The sequence below is a fragment of the Amblyomma mixtum genome, chromosome 8 (assembly GCF_055824585.1).
Source record: "Amblyomma mixtum isolate Tamu chromosome 8, ASM5582458v1, whole genome shotgun sequence".
NCBI classification, from domain to species: Eukaryota; Metazoa; Arthropoda; class Arachnida; order Ixodida; family Ixodidae; genus Amblyomma; species Amblyomma mixtum.
Window position 1 is genome coordinate 44777212 of NC_143019.1, and position 24868 is coordinate 44802079.

The window sequence follows — 24868 nt, forward strand, 5'->3', positions numbered from 1 at the left end:
ACTTATATATTACGGCATCGTCCAGTTTAGAGGGGCCCCCGATAAGATCTACATACCTAAATGTGAGCTTGCATTTTGATAGAACGCAGTAAAAGTTCTTTTATTGATGGCCAGGCTTCAAAATAACAACCGCAGAACTGCACCCGGACCCGAAGTTCGCCCATGGCCGTCCCTATACCCCGTGAGCCAAGCTGGCCTCTCCGGATCATTGAGAGCTTGAAGGAGCTGGCCGAGGAGATGAGAATAGATGTGCCGTGTCGGCGGGCTTGCTGCAAGTTTGCCTCCGCTCCACTGGTTTCTCTCTCTTCCCTCCCCTATTCGCTGTTTCGCCATATACAACCAATCGCGTGGCAGCCAGGCTTGAGAGCCCATGATCACGACAGGGTCGCCACTGAGCTCACTGCGACATGGTTCGGCTTTAATCTTGGGCGTTTCTGTCTCGCTCTGCTGGGTACACACGCGGCAACATTGCAGGCCACCCCCCGATTCGTTCATCAATGCCTGTCATCTCGGCGACCAGAGTAATCGAATTAAGCCACCCACAAGCTGGCTTTGCCGCACTTCGTGATCAGCATCGAGGTGCGGTTGTTCATTTGCTTTGCTCTTTTGCTTACGTGGCTCCATGTGTTTCTTCTTATTGAGCGGCCGTGGCCGCTCCAAGATAAACGCCCCCCCCCCCCCCCCCCCCCCCCCCCGACGAGGTCACCGATGGAGACTGTCAGCCAGACGCGGTCTTATTTACTAATTTGGGCGGAAAACACGCTGACCGTGCACTGAGGTTATGTCGTCACTGGTCTACAAGTTTGCCCCCGAAGGAACTCTGAGAATTGATTGGCTTTTAACGCGGCCAGAGAGACGCTACCAACTTTTACAGAGTCTCAGCAGGATTACGCGAACTGGATGTTAGTTCAGAAGATAAGGATAGGGAGATGATGGTTACTTTAAAATGTATATACGAAAGAATCTTACGAAAACTGAAACCAATGAGAGTTTAGAGGAATGTTAATTTCTTGTAGTGGTCTTGATTAAAAGAAAAATTAAAAGCGTAATTATTTTAGATATGAAATAATTTCGCAATATATAAAAAAAAGCACATGCCTATGGTGACATCCGAGTCAACAGCCTCCGCATGTTCCCTGCAGTTCTCGTGAACTGAATAATGCGTATCATGTTCTATCACGTTCATAAATGTTACGAAACCTCTAGATACGTTAACATGAAACCACAACATGAAAAATCAACTTCATGTACTTCAATCTCTTCGCTGAAAAATGTTTCCAGTGCAGTTCAAGAAAACGTGTAATCTTTGAACCAGAAATTTGCCCCTTCAATGTAATTACGTTGTTTAACTTTGTCCTCGATACACTCTCCTCTGCATAAATAGCACATCACAAAGCGGCGCGCAAAGTTTAGGCGCCAGTTAAACGCCTTAATTAGGTTTGCGCTGCTGACTTTGTAATTTATTTTAATTTTCATTACCTGGTTACGTTTTCTTAGCAATTTTCATCCAACTTCACATGTAATTAGCGCGTCTGATAGAACTGCTAATAAGCCGCTTCCTTAGCGTTCAGTTACAAGTCCGACAGCAGGGTATCAAGCAGAAATACATCTACCCTCAGAGCAACGAAAGAAACAAGGGACGCGAGAGTAGTAATATCGAAGCGCTGTTTCCTTATTGAGGATCACTTTATCATTGAAATATGCTCCTTTCACTCCAGCTTTTGTTTTGCCACCCCTCTATTTTGATATATGCACCCCCCCTCCCCCCATCCCGCCCTCTTGCTTTCTAGAAGAAATAGAAAAAAAAGAGCGGCTTCAAGACGTCTGTCACGTGGGACTTTGACATTGGCTTAAGGCAGGCTTATGAAAGCGCCACCTTACGGATTCTGATTGTCAGCCAAACCCACAAGCCCGGGTCGGTGACGTGTACTAAGTGGTATTAATTGCAACCGGGGTTAAGGTTTAGCAGTTGTCAGTTCCATCTAGTGCGAGCGAAGATATGGCGATTTAGATGAACTTTGTGCAGTCCATTTGTCTCTCTTAATTTTTTCATCTGAGAATACTATGCGCGTCAGACAAGTAGTTGTAATTACGAATAGTTGCCGATGGAGAAAGCGAAATCCTGGCCATTCGATGTGTGGAGTGCTATGTTCGCGTGTATTTCATCCTTTACGCTGGAAGGGTCGAAAAATCTGACGTGATCGAAATTATTTCGGTGCTCCTTATTATAGCGCGCCCCGTACCGCATGGGCTAGCTTTGATAGGTAAATATTTAATAATTATTAAAATAACGATGCCTATTTAATATAATCTGCGATTCGCTGATGACATTGCCTTGCTAAGACACCCAGGAGAGGAATTGCAAAACATGATCAATAATGTAGACAGGCATAGCAGAACTGTGAGTCTAAAAATTAATATGCAAGAAACCAAGGTAATGTTCAATAGTCTCGAAAGGGAACAGCAGTTTACAATTGGAAGCGAGTTGCTGGAAGCGGTAAGGGAATACGTCTATTTAGGGCATGTAGTGACTGCAGATCCGGATCACGAGAGTGAAATAACCACAAGAATAAGCTTGTGGTGGAACCTCATTTGGCACTACCTCTTTCGTCATGAACGGCAATGTACCAATATTCCTGAAGAGAAAAGTGTATAACAGCCGTATCTTATCGGTACTCACCTACGGGGCAGAAACGTGGAGGCTAACAAAGAGGGTTCAGGGTAAGTTAAGGACAGCGCATAGAGGTATAGAAAGAAAAATCATAGCTGCAACGTTAAAAGCAGGAAGAGGGCAGAGTGAGTAAAGCAACAAACGCCGATCAATGATATACTAGCCAAAACCAAGAGGAAGAAATGGGCTTGGCTAGGCATGCGCTGCGAAGGCAAGACAACCGCAGGTCCCTAAGGGCAACGGACTGAATTCAAACAGAAGGCAGGCGTAGCAAGAGGAAAGGCGGAATGTTGGGTCGGTGAAGGAGATTAAGAGAATTACGGGGATAGGGTGATCGCAGCCTGCACAGGACAGGGTTAACTGGAGAGATATGGGAGAGGCCTTTGCCCTGCGGTGGATGTGTTCAGGTTGCTGCTGCTGCTGTTGATGATGATGATGATAATTACGCTAAAGCAGATGCCCCCCTCTGTGCCCCCTTCTTTTCGATAACTTGTCACAGTTGACAACATTTATATGTCTCTATTTGGTTGTCCTGTCTGTCTGTGTGTTTGTTTATTTTCCAGAACACCTCTAAGAGGGGCCGAAGCGGTAGCAGTAATGGAGGGTGACGGTGCCTTAGCGCCGAACATAAAAATGTTCAAAACAGGATATCTGTAAACAGTTCAGTGTAAAGTTTTTGAAGAGACTAAACAATCTCTATATCTCGCTTTTGATCTTCCAGTGTTTATCACTGAGAGACTTTTTTGCAGTGAATTTATTTTACTCCGGTCTACTAGCTAAAATTCTAAACCTTCAAAATTATTTCACAGCACTCCACTATAGCATGGCGCGTCCTCACGGGTTAACTTTGACGCGTAAATATTGATTAACACCACCACCTATTCCATTACACGTGTGGGGATGCCCTCGTATGCTCACATCTGTTTTACAGCTGATCGTTGATGACGTCATTTAATCATATCTTTCATTGTTATTAATTTCTTAAACACGTATAATACCCCTGTCACGCAGCAGTCCTTTAAAGGCCTTTCCAGCAAAAAAGTATTTTCACCAAGGGGTGACACCTGGAAGGAACAACGACGCTGGCGAACTGTGAATAGTCGTAAACAGTCGTTGGAATTAAGGAAGGTAACAGCAGCGCAAAAAGACGGGGACACAAGGGACACACAACCAACAGGACTGGCGCTGAGTAGGAGAAATGCAATCGATCAAAATTTCAAATCAAATTTTCAAATTTTGATCGGTTGCATTTCTCCTACTCAGCGCCAGTCCTGTTGGTTGTGTGTCTCTTGTGTCCTCGTCTTTTTGCGCTGCTGTTACCTTCCTTAAGATGAACCACCGACTAGCCCATACAAAAAATGTTGGAATTAAGGCCATAAAGTGCTGCACAAATAGTACAAAATAAACCAGGAATACAGGCGCATGGGAAGGATTGCATGGCTGGCCTTTTTAACGATGAACGGAAACTACCTTAAGTGGCAGAGGAAGTTGATCAAGTGAGAGCTCGCAGCCGCTCACAAGAAGGTTTATTGGTTTATTAAGGTTTCGACCACCTGAGTTTCGATCACCTGGGTTTCGACAACCTGGGGTTCGATCACCTGGGATTCTTTAACGTGCACTGACATCGCACAGCACACCGACCTCTAGAATTTCGCCTCCATAGAAATTCGGCCACCGCAGCCGGGATCGAACCCGCGTCTTCCCGGTCAGCAGCCGGGTCAGCAATGTTAGCTGTCTGCCAGGCGCTGCCACTCAAGCCCTTTGAGGCTTTGGTAGGCCTGATTTATGTTGTCTGGCAATTGACGTGAATAAAAGTTCTATCTATCTATCTATCTATCTAGCCGAGCGCCGTAACCACTGAGCCACCGCGGCGGCTGTTCACAAGAAGGTGACTTCTGTCCCAGCGTGGTAAGGCGATGTGTAGAATGTGGTGCAGTCAGGGCGTGAGTGGAAGTCTCTATACCGTAACAACACTGCCGACATGCGACGCCATGGTAGTTCTGATGGCTTATTCTGTTCTTGTTGGCGAAAGCTGGCATCAAGAAGAAGTACCTTAGCAGAAGTCTATTGCTTCTGCTGCTTAGCAGGAAAGAACGTAGAGAAGGTCACTCTGTCCCCGCGGAACTCTTTTGTGACGGGGAAGGTGAAAGGAAGACCGGAAACCAACAGTGTGCTCCAGCACAAAGAAAAGGTAGGGCCCTACTCATTCTTGGTCTCTCTGCGCCGTTTCTCCCTGGAGTAGGCCCGTGTCAATGACGACGAATCGGTTTCCGCGGTGGCCACCGGTACCCCGGCCTCCTTTCTCCTTTTTTGTTTTGCACCATTGTTTTATCCGTATCACAAGATGCTATGGGAGAAGCACTGCGGGCACGTAGTGAGAAGCAAGAAAAAGAGAAGTGGTATAGGACGTGATCTTGGGGAGCAGTTCCGAGCGGTGATGGAGCCCAAACAGAAAATAAGTCCGTGCAGCTTACTGTATTTTGCTTGAGAGAGGATATTGTGTGTTGGCTGGAGTAACAGGGAATCACGGTCTGCCTCTGATGTTGCAGTTTGCAAGCACGGCGATGGCGCAAACCAGTCAATACACAGTGATGACAGATTGTGATTGATATTTTCGTACAACATGCGTACGAGCTCATCAAAGGAAGGTGAGTTCTCGTGTATGACATGCAAGTACTGCTACCAATATATTTGTTTTTTTTTTGGTATCAGTGCTTGACTGCAGCTTATATCATATATCTCCGCCGGCATAATTATGAGTAGCTGGAGTTCCTTTAGCGCAACTTGTTAGAAGCAGGTTGCCGAAGCAATGTTCTAAAGCACCATGCAAACAGAAACTAAAGCATAACGCGACGAACGGCTCTGCCGTTCAGCGCATAAGTCAGTGACTGTGAAAACCTGTCGAATCGCAAGTAACCTTTGACTGGTCTGACTGCGCAAACATTTAGGCATCCAGTCGACTTCATGCTTTTTCCACTTTTATTTCAGGCGTCTTTCAGATAAGAACGCCTACAGCCAACGCATGCCGTGGTTTCCAGAAGCATGGCCATGGAAAAATCGAGGCAGTACATTGTAGCGAAATTCGTTTTAGTGACACTTCATTTGCTTAAAGCAAAAGATCCATAAAAATTTTTAATTAATTTCAAACGTATACATATGAAGTTCATCCGGAATGATACTAACATTCAATGCTTAACTCTGCTCGTTATGTTAAAATTTAAGTAATATTTACGCTGTGATGTCGAAGGTGTGGAGCGTGCTGAATGGGTACCCAAAGGTCTGAAAAGGTTCTGTTTTGTAGTTAACCAACACGACAGGCAGGGCGCGCCTTTAAGGGCTGCTGGAGCTGCGGCTGAGAAAAGAGGCTCTCAGTGCTGTGAGCAGGCGGAATTGAATGGAAAGATGTCAAAGGAAAGATAAAAGAAAAGATGCGCATCAGAGGAACCGATCCTACCAGAAGAGAAGATTGTTATGCAGATATTACAGCCAGGATAGCCATTCCTAAACGGGCGATGACAGACTAAACGGCGCACATGCACTTCTGCAAGGGACACCCTTACCGACTACTACGGGTGGCGGTGCCGATCGTTTCGGCCATGCGCGTTATATTAACCGCACAAAGATGGGTTTTTACAGATAGGAAATCTAGTAAATGTATTCGAATCATCAAAGCGGAACGCTCAAAGAGGAAGAAACGCGCTCTTAAGGTGCTGCACCAAAGTGTTAATCAAAATAAACAGCTCGTGCTGCCATTGAAATACAAGTCAGTCCTTCCGTTCTTAAACCTTATTCTGCTGACGGCTGGTGCAACCATCCTCTCCATTCCGTGTTCTCTACGGCTTAGCAGCTGATCCGCTTTGTAATTCTGGGCGTCTGTTGAGCGCATGGAGCGCTCTTTCTTTGTAAGGGGAGTTGCAGAAAGACGTTGTGCCGCTTCGTAGATTCTAAAGAGATGGTAATGGTCGCAAGAGAGGAGTCTCTCAGCCATAGAAACGTAGCCCCCTTTCTTTTTTTTTCTTTCAATGGCTTTCTTCCCTTTCTGCTGCTGCAGAAACGAAAAATTTCTGACTTACTCTGTCAGCGTTTACGAAGGCCATCTGTAACCATTTCATATAATTCAACACGCACTGGCATTTAAACGAATTTTACTCAACATTCCAATCGTTTCAAAGCACTTGAATAAGTTCCAATCCTTTACTCGCACACAGTATAATTTCAGCAAAAATGCCTCGTTTTCCAGGGTACAACCGCGTGTAAGTGCGTATATTTGGGTTAACACTGAATTAAAAATGTTACCGAATTTGTTTATAGCTTTTAGTGAATTCGGGTTGGCCTCAGAGTCCGACATGACGTCGCCCCTGTCCCTTCATACGTCGCATTACGGATGCAGTCGGCATTCAGTCGGCAACACGAGCTTAACCCGGGCTTGCTATCCGGCTCTCTCCCAGCCAGGCGCGCGACCGACCGTAGGTCGCGACTAGGCCGAGTGCCATTGGCTGCTCAGGTTGCCTGGCTGCGAAAAAAATAGTATGATAAAACTATTACTTGATACAAATTATTTAGCGAAAAGCGGCCCGTGACGGCGCTCTCACTTCTGTTAGCACACGTTTAGCAGGCTTTCCTCAGCCGCTTGTGATACTGCTGAACATATGCTTCATTCATGTAGTCAAGGGTTCGACGGCATACCGTCTGGTCAGGAATCATGGCTTGATGAAATTCACTGGTCACTGACCATGGTAAAAAAAAAAAATGACGTTTCGGGAGCGCTACGGCTCCCTTGTTCACAATGAGCAACCGGCTCGTCGTCCCGGTCTTTTTGTAGCGGTTAGTATCGTTTTCAGACATTTAGCGTAGATAGGGTGCAATGTGCCATCATTCTTATTTATTGTGTTAGGCGTAGTCTGGATTATTAGTGACTCGAGGTTTCGGCGGGCTGATACATTCTTTTCTGGTGTCACTATATCTGCTTCGTCCCAGTTAATTTCATGGCCAGTCTCTTGCGCATGCTCCGCGATTGCGTTCGTTGTCACTTTTCCTCTTCGTACGTCGTACTGATGTTCTTTCAGGCGTCTCGTGAAATCTTTTATTTTGCCTATGTAAACTGATGAACAGTCGGCGCAGGCGATTTTGTAAACTACGCCAGGAAACTTTGCACGAGGGAGCTGATCTTTCACGTTTACCAGCTCATTTCTTATCTTGCTCGTTGGTACATGTGCAACATGGACGCCGTGCTTGCGGAACATCCGCGCCAGCGCCTCGCTGATCCCTGATATATACGGGATAGGGGCTCGCTTTGGTTTCGGTGCTTCGGCACTTTCGTCTTCCCTGGCAGTAGGCTTCTTCGATGGCGTCAACCTTCTTTTCGTGTTCCGAATGAAGGAAAGCGGGTAGCCGTTTCTTTTTAAGTCATTTTCCAAGGTCTTCATTTCACGTTGTAGGGCTGCGTCTTCACTGCAGACTTCCCTGGCGCGGTTGATTAGAGATGCAACCACTGACCGCTTGTGACTGACTGGGTGCGCTGAATTGAAATTTAGGTATCTTCCTGAATGCGTCGGTTTCCGGTAAACGTTAAAACTAAGACCAGTCGGAGTACGTGTTACCACAGTGTCGAGGAACGGAAGGCAGCCGTCGGTCTCTTCCTCAACAGTAAAGTTGATTGAGGGCTGAATGGCGTTGAGGTGATCGAGAAAAATGCGCGTGTGCTTTCGGAACACGAAAAGAAGGTTGGCGCCATCGAAGAAGCCTACTGCCAGGGAAGACGAAAGTGCCGACGCACCGAAACCAAAGCGAGCCCCTATCCCGTATATATCAGGGATCAGCGAGGCGCTGGCGCGGATGTTCCGCAAGCACGGCGTCCATGTTGCACATGTACCAACGAGCAAGATAAGAAATGAGCTGGTAAACGTGAAAGATCAGCTCCCTCGTGCAAAGTTTCCCGGCGTAGTTTACAAAATCGCCTGCGCCGACTGTTCATCAGTTTACATAGGCGAAATAAAAGATTTCACGAGACGCCTGAAAGAACATCAGTACGACGTACGAAGAGGAAAAGTGACAACGAACGCAATCGCGGAGCATGCGCAAGAGACTGGCCATGAAATTAACTGGGACGAAGCAGATATAGTGACACCAGAAAAGAATGTATCAGCACGCCGAAACCTCGAGTCACTAATAATCCAGACTACGCCTAACACAATAAATAAGAATGATGGCACATTGCACCCTATCTACGCTAAATGTCTGAAAACGATACTAACCGCTACAAAAAGACCGGGACGACGAGCCGGTTGCTCATTGTGAACAAGGGAGCCGTAGCGCTCCCGAAACATCATTTTTGTTTTTGTTTGACCATGGTCAGTGACCAGTGAATCTCATCAATATGCTTCATTCATCTGGCGACGACAGTAAGGCAGTAATTACGTACTAATGAGTTTCAACAATGTTCGGCATGTCCGCGAAGTCTGACGGCTTCCGCTTTCACCTCACGTACAGCTGAATTTTGTCGGTGCCTAAACTTCTCTTGCTGGCGAGGACGAGGAAATTCGTCGCATCAGTGCGGCTGGTACGACGGTCCTGTGTCTGGCATGAGAAAGGAGCTGCAAGCTGCTACTGCCTACTGTGTTTTCAGATTGCAGTAACCAGTCATTGAATATATATCGAAGGTGTCCCAATGTGTCGTTAACCAGGCTGTTAGATAAGCGTACATTCAGGGTAAGCTTGCAAGTTGTTCCGGTTCTAAGCATTAAAGTTAAAACTCGATCGAACGAAACCCGATTTTATGAAGTACCCGATCTAATGAACGAATTTTAATTCCCCGCCATGTACACATAGAGAATAACCCGAAATAGCGAATCAAACGACCACTAAAACCGATATGACGAAGTTTTTCCGGAATAAATGAGTAAAAATTGTGATTTCTTTTTCGTTTCGGCCACGATATCTGGTGCCTTGTTGGCAGCTGGCCAGCAGTTACATGTAGGCTTTCAAGTAACTTCCCCGGTTTTGTTTTGAAGGGGCTGCAAGCTTCGCCGCTGCGTGGAACAAGGGACTCGGCAGTCTGCGGCGCTTCCCACCTTGGTTTCGAATCTGTTTTACCAGATGGCGCTTTCTTGCACCAGTGATGCGGGACGTTTTTGGGCACTTTTCATACGCGAAGAGCGTGGGTTGGCGGCAAATACGATGCCGCGGTATCTTTCAGGTACTGCTACGTTACCATTTTATATTCTGAACGGCGAAAAAATGCCTGTCTGGATTTTACGAATTTCCTGATCTAACAAAAAATTTGCGGCTTCTGTTCACTTTGTCAAATCCAGTTATAACCACATATGAGTTCTACGCACGATCTCTTCTCTGAGCTCCAAAGAAAGCGAAGCTGCCACGGAAGCGTGAGGAGTACCCGGCCTGCGTTGTAGCTGCGCTTTGGTAGCTCTCTATAGAAGGTTTTCGCTCTAACATGGCGCTATGCTATGGCTCGGCAGCTGGCCAATTCTATTTCAGAATAAAGCTATTGAAGCTGCATCAGATGGATAGCAAAGTCTCCTGTCGAAAGCTGTTCTTGTCGTTTTGTGAAAAAGGCTATTTTAGTTAGCTGTAGCGTGGAAAACAAAATAGAACAGAACTGCCGAACTCCACACGCACCCTTTATCGCGGGCGTTGAGGGAATCCACCTAAGCACTTTTGCAATGCAACGCGTTGCCTTTTTTTTTTTTATGAACGAGAACCTTGCAGTCTTTGGTGGTGACTCTTTCTTTAGGAAGCCAAAACCAGCCGGCCACGAAAAAAAGTATTTCACATATGCAGCCTGTCTATTCACGAACGAACTAAATGCCGCTATAGATAGATTCAGTGTGCGTGCATTGCTTCATGAAACCCCAGAACGACCTTACCAAAAATTCGCTTTTGATGGAAATTAATGGTTGAGAGAAGGATTCAATGTGGAAAGGTCCTACCGAGCTCGAAAAGGGCAGGGCTGCGCTTGCAGTGGATCCCAGCCTTACAGATTCCAGGTAACCCACAGGCAAAGTGAGATGAATGGCTCCCGAATGGCGATTATGTAACGAGATCTTGCGCAACGCGGCGTCTCCTTGCACAGCACTTGAAAACGATCCGGGGTTCAAGCGAGCACCAAAGAGCGCAGCCTACTGTTCGCCCCGGTTCCCAAGAAGCGTGCGGCTCCGTTTCGCAATCAGTTATACCCAACTTTATCGCCCCGGAGAAAAAATTCTCGATAATACCCAGGGTGATCCAGTTTCTCCTGGAAATCTCATGGAACGCCTAAAGCAGGCAGGCGCAAAGGGAAATAGAAACTTAAACTGTCGTAAACATACTTCCAATCTCCCTCCTGAATGAGAGTTGCTTTCAAGAAAGATTTAGTTGTCACTGGGACGCTCTCCTACTGCGAAGGACCCATGGCATGCAGGACGCAAAAATTATTGATTAAAATATACCAAGGACCCTACAGGAGAGGGGAGGGGGTTACACTGTCGAAGAAAAAATATGACGCAAACTGTCAGAAAGTTTCAAGAAATTCTGTGCTCGTAGAAACAGCAAACACATTTAAAGCGCACTCTATGATCAAATGTTACCAAGATAAAAAAGATAAATAAGAGGCAGTATAATAGATTACCACGAATATTTTTATGCGCAGCTTCACTCTTCAACAAGTGTCGAAAAAGGTAATAGAAAATATAGAAGTTGACGAAAATTGACTCAATAGATCATTTCTGACGCGGTAACAATCTGTCGTGTTCCGTTTAGACACGCTTTCCTCTGAGATCTGATTTCTATTGACAGATGACGAGAAGAAGAGGTCAGGGAGAAAAATAGATTAGTTCGAGCAAAAATTGGTTCTGGTTTCATTTGTTGATCCGACCGATTGATTGATTGATGCTAGATTTTAATGGCGCAAGGGTATCTAAATCCAACAATAGGGTGGAAATCATCCGAAGAATGAACGTGTTTCCCTCATGGAACACCCGTAACTGGTGTTTTTGCAGTCTACCTTAAAAAAAGAAAACACGCATGCACGCACGCACGCACGCGCACGCACGCGCACGCACGCGCACGCACACACGCGCGCACACACGCGCGCACACACGCGCGCACACACGCGCGCACACACGCGCGCACACACGCGCGCACACACGCGCGCGCACACGCACACGCACACGCACACGCGCACGCGCACGCGCACGCGCACGCGCACGCGCACACGCACACGCACACGCACACGCACACGCACACGCACACACACACACACACACACACACACACACACACACACACACACACACACACACACACACACACACACACACACACACAAGAGCCGCCGCGGTGGCTGAGCGGTTATGGTGCTCGGCTGCTGGCCCAAAAGACGCGGGTTCGATCCCGGCCGCGGCGGCTAGAATTTCTTTGGAGGAGAAATTCTAGAGGCCCGTGTACTGTGCGATGTCAGTGCACGTTAAAGAACCCCAGGTGGTCGAAATTTCCGGAGCCCTCCACTACGGCGTCTCTCATAGCCTTAGTCGCTTTGGGACGTTAAACCCCATAAATCAATCAAATCAAATCACACACACACACTATACTCTCTGTACAAGGAGCAAGAGGGACACAAACCTGCGACTTTCGAGAAGGGTGAATTCATTTCTTGTTTCTGTTAAATTGAATTGTTGCAAATCGTTGTTTTAAACTATCCGGGCAGCGTTAGTTCGTTGGAAGTTCATGGCTGAGAAAAAGCAGAGAAAATGGTCTTGACAACACAGCACGGGTAAAAGTTTCGACACCAGGACTTGCCTTCGTGTGGGCGCAGACGAACAATAGTTCTTGGGTCTAAACATTGACTAATGAACTGAGGCTTGATATCCGCCCTTCATTAACTTTGAGTAGATGGGAGTCTAGTTTGTTTACTAGGAATAGAGGTTAGTAACACCAAGGATTAAAAAAAAAGACTGCGCGTGTTACGGGGGTGGGACTGGGGGAGCCGCTGTTGGCAGATATATTGCGCAATTAAGGGTTATTCTTGAGCTAATTCAGCAAAATGCTTAAAAAACAAAGTTGGATGCTCGTTCGGACACAAAAGTTTAATCGACAACTGCAAGGGACGCAAGTAACTCGGAACTAATTTTTTTTTTTTTTTTGCACGAAGTTAGGTCACAAGTGGGGTGTGAAATGACACCACGACGTGAGCTGATTATGCTATGCCCACAACTTACTTTAGAAAATAGCCTCCTGCTGTGTTTTGGTCATTAAAGGCACCACCCCGCCATACAAAACACACTTCATCGTTTGAACTGCGCCACATCATCCTCCGTACAAAACAACTAAACAATAAATTTTAGTTATGATGAAGGCACCGAAAGCATTAATGGCAAGCTTTGCGTCTTGAAAACACTGGTGATCGCTACAATGTGAATTAGCTTCTGACGCAGTATAACGGGACAGGCCAGACTGCGCCGCGTGTTCTGATGGGCGACTCGAAGGCTGAACCGACACTGAAGCAAATAGTGGACGATGTGGTAGTTGTGAAAGTGAATCAGAAAACAACAAGATCTGAGACACCCGCACCAGTCACGAAGAGTCAGGGCATTATGCAGTTGATGTGAAAGCTCAGGCTGTTTTGCGCACAAAATTTGAGGCACTGGGAAGCATGACAGGAAGTCGTGCGTCCATTAATTTGTTTACATCCAGCCTATTTTGCTATTCCTGCTAGGTTAAGACCCCGATCCGCAAGAAGTCCCCCTTTTGCACATTGATATCTATAAACGTTTTCTTTATTCTTTTTGTATCTTTGTGTTCCTCATGAAGTAAAACCAAGCGTGGAAATCTTTCGTTTGCATGACAAGTATAAAAACTGAGGCCCACGTAAAGGCTAAATTGGGTGCAAACCACTTTTACGAGCCAGTCTGTTCTTGGAGCAAATACTCTTAATTAAGGGGAACGTCCAGACCTGGTTGTGATGGATCAGGTTATAGGGGGATAAATATTGATTGTAATCTGGCAGGAAGGCATCGAAAAATTTGGCCCACTTACAAGGAAGACAATTGATTAAATAAAGAGTGCACGCTAAAAGCAAAACTTGCGCGAGAAAGATGAGGATTAGGATGAGGCTGAGAACAGCCGTTCTGTTCTAACACTTGACGCCGAAGACAGTGATCTGGAGGACGCTGCTGTAAACTGCCCTTGGTCCGCTTAATGAGTTTTAGTTCCAGCGGCAGCCACCGCCTGTGCTGTGTCATTATTACAAAAGGTCTGGAGGACATGCGGTTATGAAGTTCTGTTCAGGAAAACCCGAATCCTCTAAACGCTTAGACCACTTTGAACACTCGAACGCTGCAGCCCTCTCTCGCACTCTCCCTCACACACCGTGTCTAGTGAAGCGTTCGTAATCTTCTATTTTGCGAGGAAAGTTGCAAAGTTTGACCTTGGAAAGTTTCGAGGTTTTTGACAACTGGTGCGACAGTCTCTCCTATCGACCATTTCGCTCAATACGGCCAGTAACTACGGAGAAACTGATTGCTCAGGTTACGCGCTACTAGTACAGTTGACGTGCGCAGATAAGTCGTGTCTTCCGTCCCAGCAATGACAAACAATGCCACCGAAAGCCATCAGTGGGCGTACGTCTATCGATTTCGGGAATGCACACAACCACGCATGACGAAACGTCGATTTAACCCGTTTTCCTAGCCCGCCTTCACTATACTAGCCTGCCGTCAGCTCGCTCTTAACTCTTTTCGCTCAAAAAACGACGCAAGTAAAAAACTGGCGCTTCCTGAGCGTCTGCGCGCATCGCTACTGCGTCGTGAAATTAGAGGCTGTAACTTGGAAAGTGGGCTTGCTTGCCAGCCATTGTGCACATGCATCAACAAGCTCGTGTGTGACGTTTTGATTTTGCAGGAAGGAAGGCAAACAAAGGACTCGACCGAATACGGTGCTGCGCGTTCCCTTATCGAAACTTCATCGAAACTTCCACCAGGAATATAAGCCGGGTGTCACATTCGTTACGAGCATCTGTGTACGGGCGAGCTAATGGTTTTCTTTCGGGCGATGTACACAAATCGAAGAACAGTTTAACTTCGGAGGCTATTTCCAAGTTCGGGGCGATCAAGTTGTAACTAGTGTAATGCTTTTTTCTTTTTGATGTCTTCATGCTGGAGGCGTTCGTTAGACCTGATCGGCTATGAGATTACACACTGGTCGAAAGAAGTTCTGCGCTTAAAAAAAGACTGCCAGGTGCTATTACTCTTGATTAAAAAAAACTATATTTCATGCACCCGAGGTCGAACTTTCGGTTTAAAGTCGCACGAGCAACTTAGCATCGCTCAGTCTCATTTCTATTCTGTCAGTGCACGTCTCCTATAACATGCGATAGTCGTGCTCATGGACGCATAAAGCCTGCATTGCTTGTTCGGCTGTACAGTAGTTCCACAGCCTTCATTGAAAAGCACATTTTATGCGGAGATGCCTACTAGTCCGCACAGTTGCGGCCTCTTTTTCAGTATTTCAAAGCAGTCTGTTTCATTTCCGAGTGACATACATAACTTATTTCAGAAAATTGAATCTGTTGTTTAGCCTGTTTGTTTTCTAAGTAAACAAAGCTTGCCAGTCTCACCAGCTGAAACTATTCATTTATTAACTGCACTTTGATTTCAGAATCGCTCAGGCTCACCTAATTTCTGCATTGAGGGTACTGGTATAAAAGTATTATAATGACGTCTGTTAGCTATCTGTTTAGATAATTGTAAACTCGCCAAAGTGGGCATCTCCGACCACTGCATCTAGGAAACGCGCAGGTTAAGTTCTTCGTTTTGGTTTCTGAAACTCATTCTTACGGGCCGTCAAGAAAAACCATCAGCAATGCTTAGCAGATGCGATGGCTTTTATATAGCGCCATCTCAGTGAATCATGGTATACAAGGTGGGCCGCACTTAATGGGTGCTGAGCTACGCTGGACTGACATGAATGGGGATTTTGGTATCAGGAAGAATGATTTGCCCAGAGGTGAATTTTTTGCAGAATATAATATCAGCGTTTGGTTTAAATAGAATCAACTGCATTCCACCCACTCCTGCGAAATCTGGCTTGTAAAAAGAAGTTGTAAGGGACTGTGAACCCAAGCTCTCTACTGCGCCTGATGGAAGAGCTATTAAACTTCTGAGGCAACTCTGTTTGAGAACTGGTGCGAAGCCCTTAGCGATGAAACATTACCAAAAGAACCATCATGCCATGTCATGGACAGATCAGGAACGTACAAACTTCTGATTAAATAAGCTAACTCGCTTTAGTAGATTTCGTTGTAGTGGTGTTCACAACCGGCTTTAGGAAACAGCCCAGGATAGGTTATGTCCTTCGATAAACAGGTCACTTCGATCAAGAGGTATTTGTTGCAGGTCATGTTGACTTCACTGCGTGAAACAAACAAGCACATGACACGAAAAGACAGGGTAGGGCGCGTATGTGTAATTGAATGTAAAGAATGAAACTAGCTGAAAGCCAGAAGAAAGGAGCATCATGCGAACTTTTCGACGCCATAAGTCAATTTTTGCCTCGTTAGTTCTTCCACCTCTCTTTCAATTTTCCTACGCTCTCTGCACGGAACTACTTTCTTTCCCTTCAGATTGGTGCATTTCCGCATTCCGAAGCCAGATTTGCATGCGAACCCTAGCAGAGACACGGGGGAGCGCTCGATTCGGACGGATGGGAAAGCTCTCAAACTGCAATTTGCCTCGCTTTAAAAACGCCTCTCCGGCTGGCTTCACAGGCGACGATTCCGCCATCGAACCCCGACTTTCGTGCACACTTTTTGAATTTGAAAGAACCTGCCTCGGTTTCCCTAAATAAATTCTGGACGCTATGTATCAGTTCCTCGTTTATCATTGTTTTCGTGCTGCTGCTACTCCCACATTTCGAGACTTCGATTTGGTCTTGCGTTTATACAAAGCGCGATTTAATAGAATGAGAGCACGGCTGACGTTTGCGGATGAAAGAAAAGTCACTTCCGGTGGCGTATGTTCTAGAAATCAGTTGTCAGTCTGCGTTTGTCCTGTGTGGTTCTCTTTCTCTTGTCCCGTCCTTTTGCGCAGTTATTATTTGTTCTCATAATGTCATACCAACTAGCCCCTCACCACACTCTTCTAGATTTCTAGATTGGGACCGCCTGTATGGCCATCATAAACGAGAGCAAAAATATTGGGGGGCGCCTAAGCTTTGCTTGAAAGCGTAGGAAGCGATAGTGTTCCCGAGTCCCGCTCGCATCGCCAACTGAGATGCATAATTCTTAATTAGCATACTATAACTGCTCACGTACGCATCACTACTTGTTTTTAAAACACTCAGCTACGTAAAAGACCACAACATAAGGACCAACGAGTCCTCAAACTTCTCAGACCGTCCTTGTTAATGCGGGTTTATGGAAGAGGTATATTTGCTGCGCGTTTTCTGGCAATCCGTTTTTCAACAGAGTTCTTATTTTCGATGTTGCGAGGACAAAGACTTGATTTCGATGCTTTTCCCTCCCACTATTTACTGGCCATTGTACTTTCAATTGACAGGGCATGATGACCTTAAGTGGGTGCGAAAAATGCTTTTTTCACTGTGCACTAAAACTTTCTTCTACAAGTTACACACTATTTTTTTTTATTCGAGCTGTTTGCCAATAGGCATAATGAAAAAGGGAAAGAAAGTTATAAAAAGGAGTGCAAACAAGCCTAGCTTAAAAAGCGGCAAAAGTTCGTGATAAAGCGATTATCTTGAGTCCACTTAAATGTTGTCCACAAAGACTTGGGATAAGAAAAAAGACTTTTTTGTTTAATCTGTGAACCGCCGTCTCTGTGATGTTCCTGAAATAATTGAACACTGCTTCATTTATTGTAAGAACGCAATTCTGTTCTGGGATGTCTTGCAGGGAACCTTGAAGAAGCGAATTTATTTGACTTCTTATACCCCACGATTCGCCACCGAAGTGCAATATCTTGATGAACCCCTTAATATGTTTTTTCCTGATTGGGCAACACAGCTTATGGAAAACTAGAATGATGAACCGGGAGTGTGAATCAGTTGTTTTGACAAAATCTCATTTCTGCCAGATGATTGCTCATCTGAGGGAAATGTACTGAGAGACCAACTTAAAATCAAAGTAACACTTCATCTTTTTGATGTGTTCATCCTTTCTCCTGTCTAGTGCCCTGTATTTCGAGATGTCTTTCGTGGTGTTCCCCAAAACTTTTGTAAATAGTTCCTGTAAGCAAGACATAATTTCAGTGTAATAAGTACTATGCTGAAAAAAAAAAAGCCTTCGTGGCCTGTGGGAGCCGTGGTCGTTACGCAATTAAAAAGTCCTAGGTTCGATTCCCGCCGGACCTCATGCTAACGTAATTCTGTCCTCAGCTCAATTTCATTTATTCTTTCCTTCCATCGGGATTTTTCGCTCTCGCCCAAGACGCACACAACGACACAGGCTCTACTGCGAAAACAGGACCCTTAATGGTGTCGTGTTAAAACATTCAACATACGAGACAAAGTTCTGTGCTCCGCCCCGGTGGCTCAGTGGCTGTTGATTTGCGCTGATGGGCACAAGAGAGCCGGTTAAAATTCGACCAAAGTGGCCAAATTTTAATGGAGCCTATGTTCAAATGACCGAACGAAGCAGGGTTTTGTTGCACGTTAAAGAATCCCAGGTTGTCGAAGTTATTGTGGAGACCACCACTAAAGCGTGGGTATAGCTTTTTTCATTGCTTTTGCACATAAAAAAATACTACTATATTTTTTGCTCGAATTACTAGTGCTGACGTAACCTAGGGCGTCCAGTGATCTCTACAGTTGGAGCGAATCCAGAGCTAGGGTGATAGAATTTCGGACGGGAGAGGGGACCATTTGGGGACGACAGAGTTGGTGAAGCGAGGGCGGGCGAAGCTCTTTCTAAGCAGGGGCGATTAGGCCTAATGCTTCTATTATGCAATGCAGTTAACTCAACTGGTGATTAAGAGATGTTAGAAATGACGAGAGTCGTTTCACATTCTCGCATAAAAATATAACAAAAAAGTTAAACATAACTTTCATTTGAAAGACAAAAAACTTTATTGCAAGTGAGACGACCTACATCCCCACTCTACCATTTCTTTCACAGCGCACTTTTAAGGTTCTGGATGAGGAGTACCGGAAAGGTTGTCCTGAGTTTCTAAAGAAAGCAGCCCACTCTTGCAACTCACCGGAGTTCTGGAACTTCTCATCAACATAAAGCACGCTGAGTCGTTAGTCACTTCCTTGAGCTCTTGCGCATTCTACACTGACGATGAGGAGACGAAATATTCTCCCCTTACACATTAAGCGAGCGATGACGACAAAACACAGTACACTTTCAGTGGATAATAACTGCGTGCTAGGAGAGCTAGTTATACTCTAAACATGAATATTCCTATATGGGAGTTAAAAGAGAGTCAGCTGCCCTCTAGCGCACTCTCTTTTATAAAACAGAATGCGATAGAGGGTAGCTTACCCCCCCCCCCCCCCCCCCCCCCCCCCCCATCACACCTTTCTGTTTAGAGTGTAGAATAGGTAACACCTTAATTCCAGTTCGTATGTTATTGGACACAATATCTGACCGCCGCAGAGTGGCTTGCGTGGTTATGGCACTCGGATGCTGACCCGAAAGACGCGGGTACGATCTCGGCCGCGGCGGTCAAATTTCGACGGAGGCGAAATTCTAGAGGCCCTAATGCTGTGCGATGTCGATGCAAGTTAAAGAACCCCCGGTGTTAGAAATTTCCGGAGCCCTTCACTACAGCATCCCTCACAGCGTGAGTCACCTTGGGGCGTTGAACCTCCGTAAAACAAACCGTAAACAATACCTGACCGCAGCAGATTGAACAGCATCTTGATCGATGACTGAAGAAAAAAAGAGAGTGAAACTCGGGAAGAGCATGATGTCACGACGCTTTGTATTTCCTGCTTGGTCCCGCCGTAGCGCGAATGTAGCGACACTTTTTTCAGTGTGTCAGTTTCATTATAAGGTACCACAGCGTAGTGCCAGCCAAGACGGCGCGAAAAGTAACATCGCTCTCGGGGGAAAAACAAAAAAAAAGACTGAGCACAGCCAAGACGAAAGAATGTGTGGAAGTGCGGCAGGTAGGCGGCGGATGCTTTGATCCGTGCACGGCGCACCTTCGGAGAGGAACATCAAAGGAGCGCTTGCTGTTCGCAGAGAAGCAAGAGCGTGCGTACTCATTAGTGCTGGAGACTGGGCGATCTTTGCGCTCAGCTTCGTAAACAGCGTGCCAGAAGTGCTCGCGGGACGGATAGTTTTTCCATTTTTTATCTGATACCGTCTCGAAAGATATGCAGCGGCAACTCCCAAACCGAGCGACATCTTCCGCGGTCTTCGGTTCTGGATGTGCTTCCGCAATTTCTAGTGTTCGGACTTTTGAACTGTGTAAGAAAATCAACAGAGCAATGAGCGAAGCTTTCACCTTTTATAAGGAGAGCATAACGTACACCGGTGGTGTCCCAGCGCTGCGGCGTTCGGCTGATGGACAGAAGCTCGAAAATTTGAACGCAGCAGCAGCGACTGCATTGCGCTGCAGGCCAAAGCAAAAAGGCTCTGCATACTGAGATCTGAGAGCTCGTTTAAAGAGCCACCGGCTCTCGAAATTAATCGGGAATTTTCTACTACTGCGTTTGCCATAGTCCGCCTTTTTGTTAAGACAGAGAAGAAAAAACAAGCAAACTTGTGAAACTTTTTAACGACATTTTTAAAGCAGGTTGCGACTGACTGAGAGAAGAATGAAAAGGAGAGTGCACGGGCCTGCCAACTGGCTCAAGCCGAGCCACCACCGCTGCCACGTGCAGATAGTAAAGAGTTGAAAGATCATAGGAAACAGAGATAGAGAGAGTAAAGACGCGCGTCGCAACAACCGCGTCCGCCGGAGCGGACGCTGGCTGAAAAAACAGATACACGGCCGTAGCCCGAAGGCTGCCGACCTCGTCACCACCTCCCCCTTCTTAAAGCAGAAAATGCGATATCACTTAGGTTGCCTGCTGTCGTGTCTAGAATGCTGTCGTGTCTAATGTTCTTATGATCTTTATATGGTAAGCAAGAGTCTTCACCTTCTAGAATGCTTGAGTATCTTCCTTTGAATTATCATTTGGAATTATACCAATCTGACCAACTAATCCATCTTATTCCACCCACTAACTCACCGTAATCTATTTTCTGGGGTGGGCCTAATTGCACAATTATGGGGGTGCCCAGCCTTTCAAATTTAGCGGCGCCCTTTGTTTGACCCTCTTGTGACAGCGTGGCGTTTATGACGTCACGACTCTCTCAATCGCGTTCGCAGTCCGCGGGAAGTGATACGGTACCACTATTGGCTCAGTGGTGCAGCGGTAAAGCGGTGCACCACTGCCCCGGCGGGTGGCTGTTTCAGTCACCGGCGGGACTTGTGAGATCCAGGTTGCTCTTCCCGAGCTCCCATAATGCAGCGCCACAGTGGGAAGGTAGTAACTGCATTGAATTCAACAACAGTGGGAGTTGGCACACAAACGAAGCGTTTAATGGTGTCTTCTCAAGTGAAGTAAATGCAAGTTTGTTTTTTGTGAGCGAAAACTCTACTCCTCAGTACAAATCTGGTGGTCATGTGGCTATAAAATTTGACCTTCAAACCAGGACGAGCTGACTCTTGAGGAGCTGACTAGTTGGGGCGTCTTTCCAGTCAGCCGCTGAGCGCCATAATCACTAAGCCGCCGCGGCGGCTGGAGAATAAAGCTACTCATGGTGCCTCTTCTGTTGCAGACTAACTGTCCTATCAAACCACGTGCAGTTCTCCTTTCTCAGTGCTTTTCCGCCAATGTGCGTCGATGCCGTCAACCCGCCTGAGAGTTTTTCGTGGTAGTTTCGTGTTCTAGGCGTGGCAGTGCGGAAGCCAATCAAGAAAGGCAGCGGTACACAACAGGTTTTACTGTAGTGCTACGCAACATTTCAGTGCGAAAGCACGACTTCCCAGAGCATAACCGGTTCACCAAGCTTGTGCTAAGCTTCGCCTTGAGAATGATCTTGGCCAAACGACAAATAAATAAAATGAATATTGCCCCGTCTGGGATTCGAGCCCGCGGTGGCACGAAAAGGTCAGCCTTGCTGGCCAGTGCACGAGAGCACTATACTACCGCTGCAGCCAATCACACGTCACGTTAAACTGCAACACACTCTCGCATTGTACATTGCGCATCGTCGTCTTCATCAACTAGTACTACTATCAAACTAATAACGTCGCCAGGCGTACCGAAGACACAGCGAAGCGAAACCTTGAGCGAACGAGGCTAAGCACTTCGTTTAGCACTTCTACTTTGTTAACTACGTTAAAACCCTAACAATGTTTTTGCTAAGGTGTTCTTTCCTACGTTACCTTGGCTAAGCGGGTATTTTGTCGCTCTGCCGCCGAGAGTCCGCATAATTCCGCAACCGAACATGCGCCCATACGGTAAGCGCTGGGATTTGAGCCACGCTGTAGTTGCGGCACTCGGGAAAACCTGTTTCCCCCGGATGCCACCGTAGCTAGCGGATTTCGGGAGCGTACGTAATTACGGAGGAAGACAGGAAGCAATTTGAGCTTACAGCGGTGCCGAACGCGTCGCTGGCACGTATGGCACGTGAATCATGCAGATAGCGCGGCATTCGCTCAGGCCCAATACATTCCACCGGATGCTTGCGATATTCCTATAAGCTTCAGGGCGCATGATTGCTGACAGAAGCAATGCAAAGAATATACAAAATCACAACACCAAATGGCAAACGCTGGCTGACAGTTGTCAAGCGCATTGTCGCGGGCAAAACTTACAGGCTGTGGTTATGATATGCTTTGGAAGGAAAAGCCAAAGAATAGACTGTATCACACGCGATCCTTGTATACATGAGTTTATATTCATGAAACACCGTTATTGCTGAATATCTCATTATGATTCTTCCCACAAGAGCAACTGTGTTGCATACCTTCAACAACAGGACGTTGTTCTTGAGGGCAGGCGTAAGACTAGTTTCGCTTTTCTTACACACCAGTATTGCTTTTCTCTAGCATCGGTCGCGAGGAGAATTCCTCCATTCATTCGAGTGCATGCGCAAACACAGACAGCCTTGAGAGTGCTGGTGGCATGTGGGGTATAGCGTCCAGGACTGTTGAATTAATATGTGTGTAGAAATATACGGTTAAATAGTGCCTACAGTTAAATAGTGCCCGGTATCCCCTGCGCTTGCCCATTGTAGGCTTGTAATCGTCATTATCGTCACAGTTCCTCCTGCAAAGCCGGACACAACAAGCAGCATTAGCTTTCTCAGGCACGTGCGGGCATTGAACGGCTTTATCCTACAGCACTGGGCTTGTATCTAGCGGTGCGCCGTTATATTCCCGGCTTAGCAAGAGGTGCATGGCTTTTTATTCTCCGATATCTGGTGAGCTGCGACGCATAACGCTCTTGCGAAATTCTGCGAGATGGCTGCAAAATTGTAGATAGATTCTTAAATTTTCGTTTTTCAACCTTGTAGACATATGAGAGCGGATGAAAGAGGAGTACGGTTTGGTTTATGGTTTATGGGGTTTAACGTCCCAAAGCGACTAAGGCTATGAGAGACGCCGTAGTGGAGGGCTCCGGAAATTTCGACCACCTGGGGTTCTTTAACGTGCACTGACATCGCACAATACACGGGCCTCTAGAATTTCTCCTCCAAAGAAATTCCAGCCGCCGAGGCCGGGATCGAACCCGCGTCTTTTGGGTCAGCAGCCGAGCACCATAGCCACTGAGCCACCGCGGCGGCGGCGAAAGAGGAGTACAGTGCGGACAACGACGACGAAATCATCTCACCGAGCGTGTCCCATACAGTTGTCGCTGTAATATATACTTAACGCTGTGCGTGGAGGACGTAGTAATGTTTCGCGCGCTCCGATGGGTACTTGGCGCAGAGTGCCTTTGAGAATGGCGAATACTAAAATTTGAGGGAAGTGGTAGCACGTTCAGCATCCGTCGAAGTTTTTCGCCTCTAAAGCAATGTGTGCATGCAGTTAGATGGAAATAGTATTACGCAGTTCACAAAAGAGTGTCCTCCGTACGGATGTCGTTATGGGTTAATCTCAGTGTAAGTTTTAAATTAAAGCCTTCTACTATGACGCTGCCACGAAACCATTTGACGTCCGCTCAATTCGCCGGTACACCGACGTCTGCGCACTTAACCTAACCTAACCTAACCTAACCTAACCTAACCTAACCTAACCTAACCTAACCTAACCTAACCTAACCTAACCTAACCTAACCTAACCTAACCTAACCTAACCTAACCTAACCTAACCTAACCTAACCTAACCTAACCTAACCTAACCCAACCTAACCTAACTTCTTCGTTACTCTCAGGCCATCCCACCAACGCGAGGATGAAGTCAATGCCTCCTGCGCTGAGCGGGTCCTATTGTCTGGGGATTTTCGTCCCGATAGCGCTTCGCACGAAAGCCAACGGCGGGAGAAAACATATTTCCCGAGTGGAAGTCGCCGTCGCACTGATCAATGCTCCGTCTTCCAGTCTAGACGCGGATTACGCTTCTTGCAGCGCTGATACACGCGCTTTTCCGTGCCTAAATGGATTCTTGAGGATATGATCCTTTCATTCGTAAACTTTATTCACACGGGCCTTACGTTATACTTTACCTGGCTGTCATTTTTTCCTCGCGCACGCAGAGTAAGGGTTCTATAACAACTGCACGGTTACTTCACAAAGTAAGCAATAAATTCTAATAAGGAAGAATGTCAGGCAGGGAGACACGATCTTGCGATTGCTCTTCACCGGCTGTTTAGAGGAGGTATTTCGAGTCCTGGATCGGGAACAGCTGAGGATAAGAGTTAATGGGGAATACCTAAGTAATTTATAATTGGCTGATGATATCGCCTTGCTAAATCACTCAGGAGATGAGCTGCAAAACATGATCAACGAGTTAGACAGGCGGAGCTGAACAGTAGGTCTTAAAATTAATATGCAGAAGACCAAAGTAATATTCAACAGTCTCGCAAAGGAACAACAGTTCGCAATTGGTAGCGAGGTGCTGAAAGTAGTCAGGTAATACGTGTACTTAGGACAGGTAGTGGCTGCTGGTCAGAATCATTGGAGGGAAATAATTAGAAGAAGAGGAATGATGTGGAGCGCATATGGCTGGCTCACCCAGATAATGAATT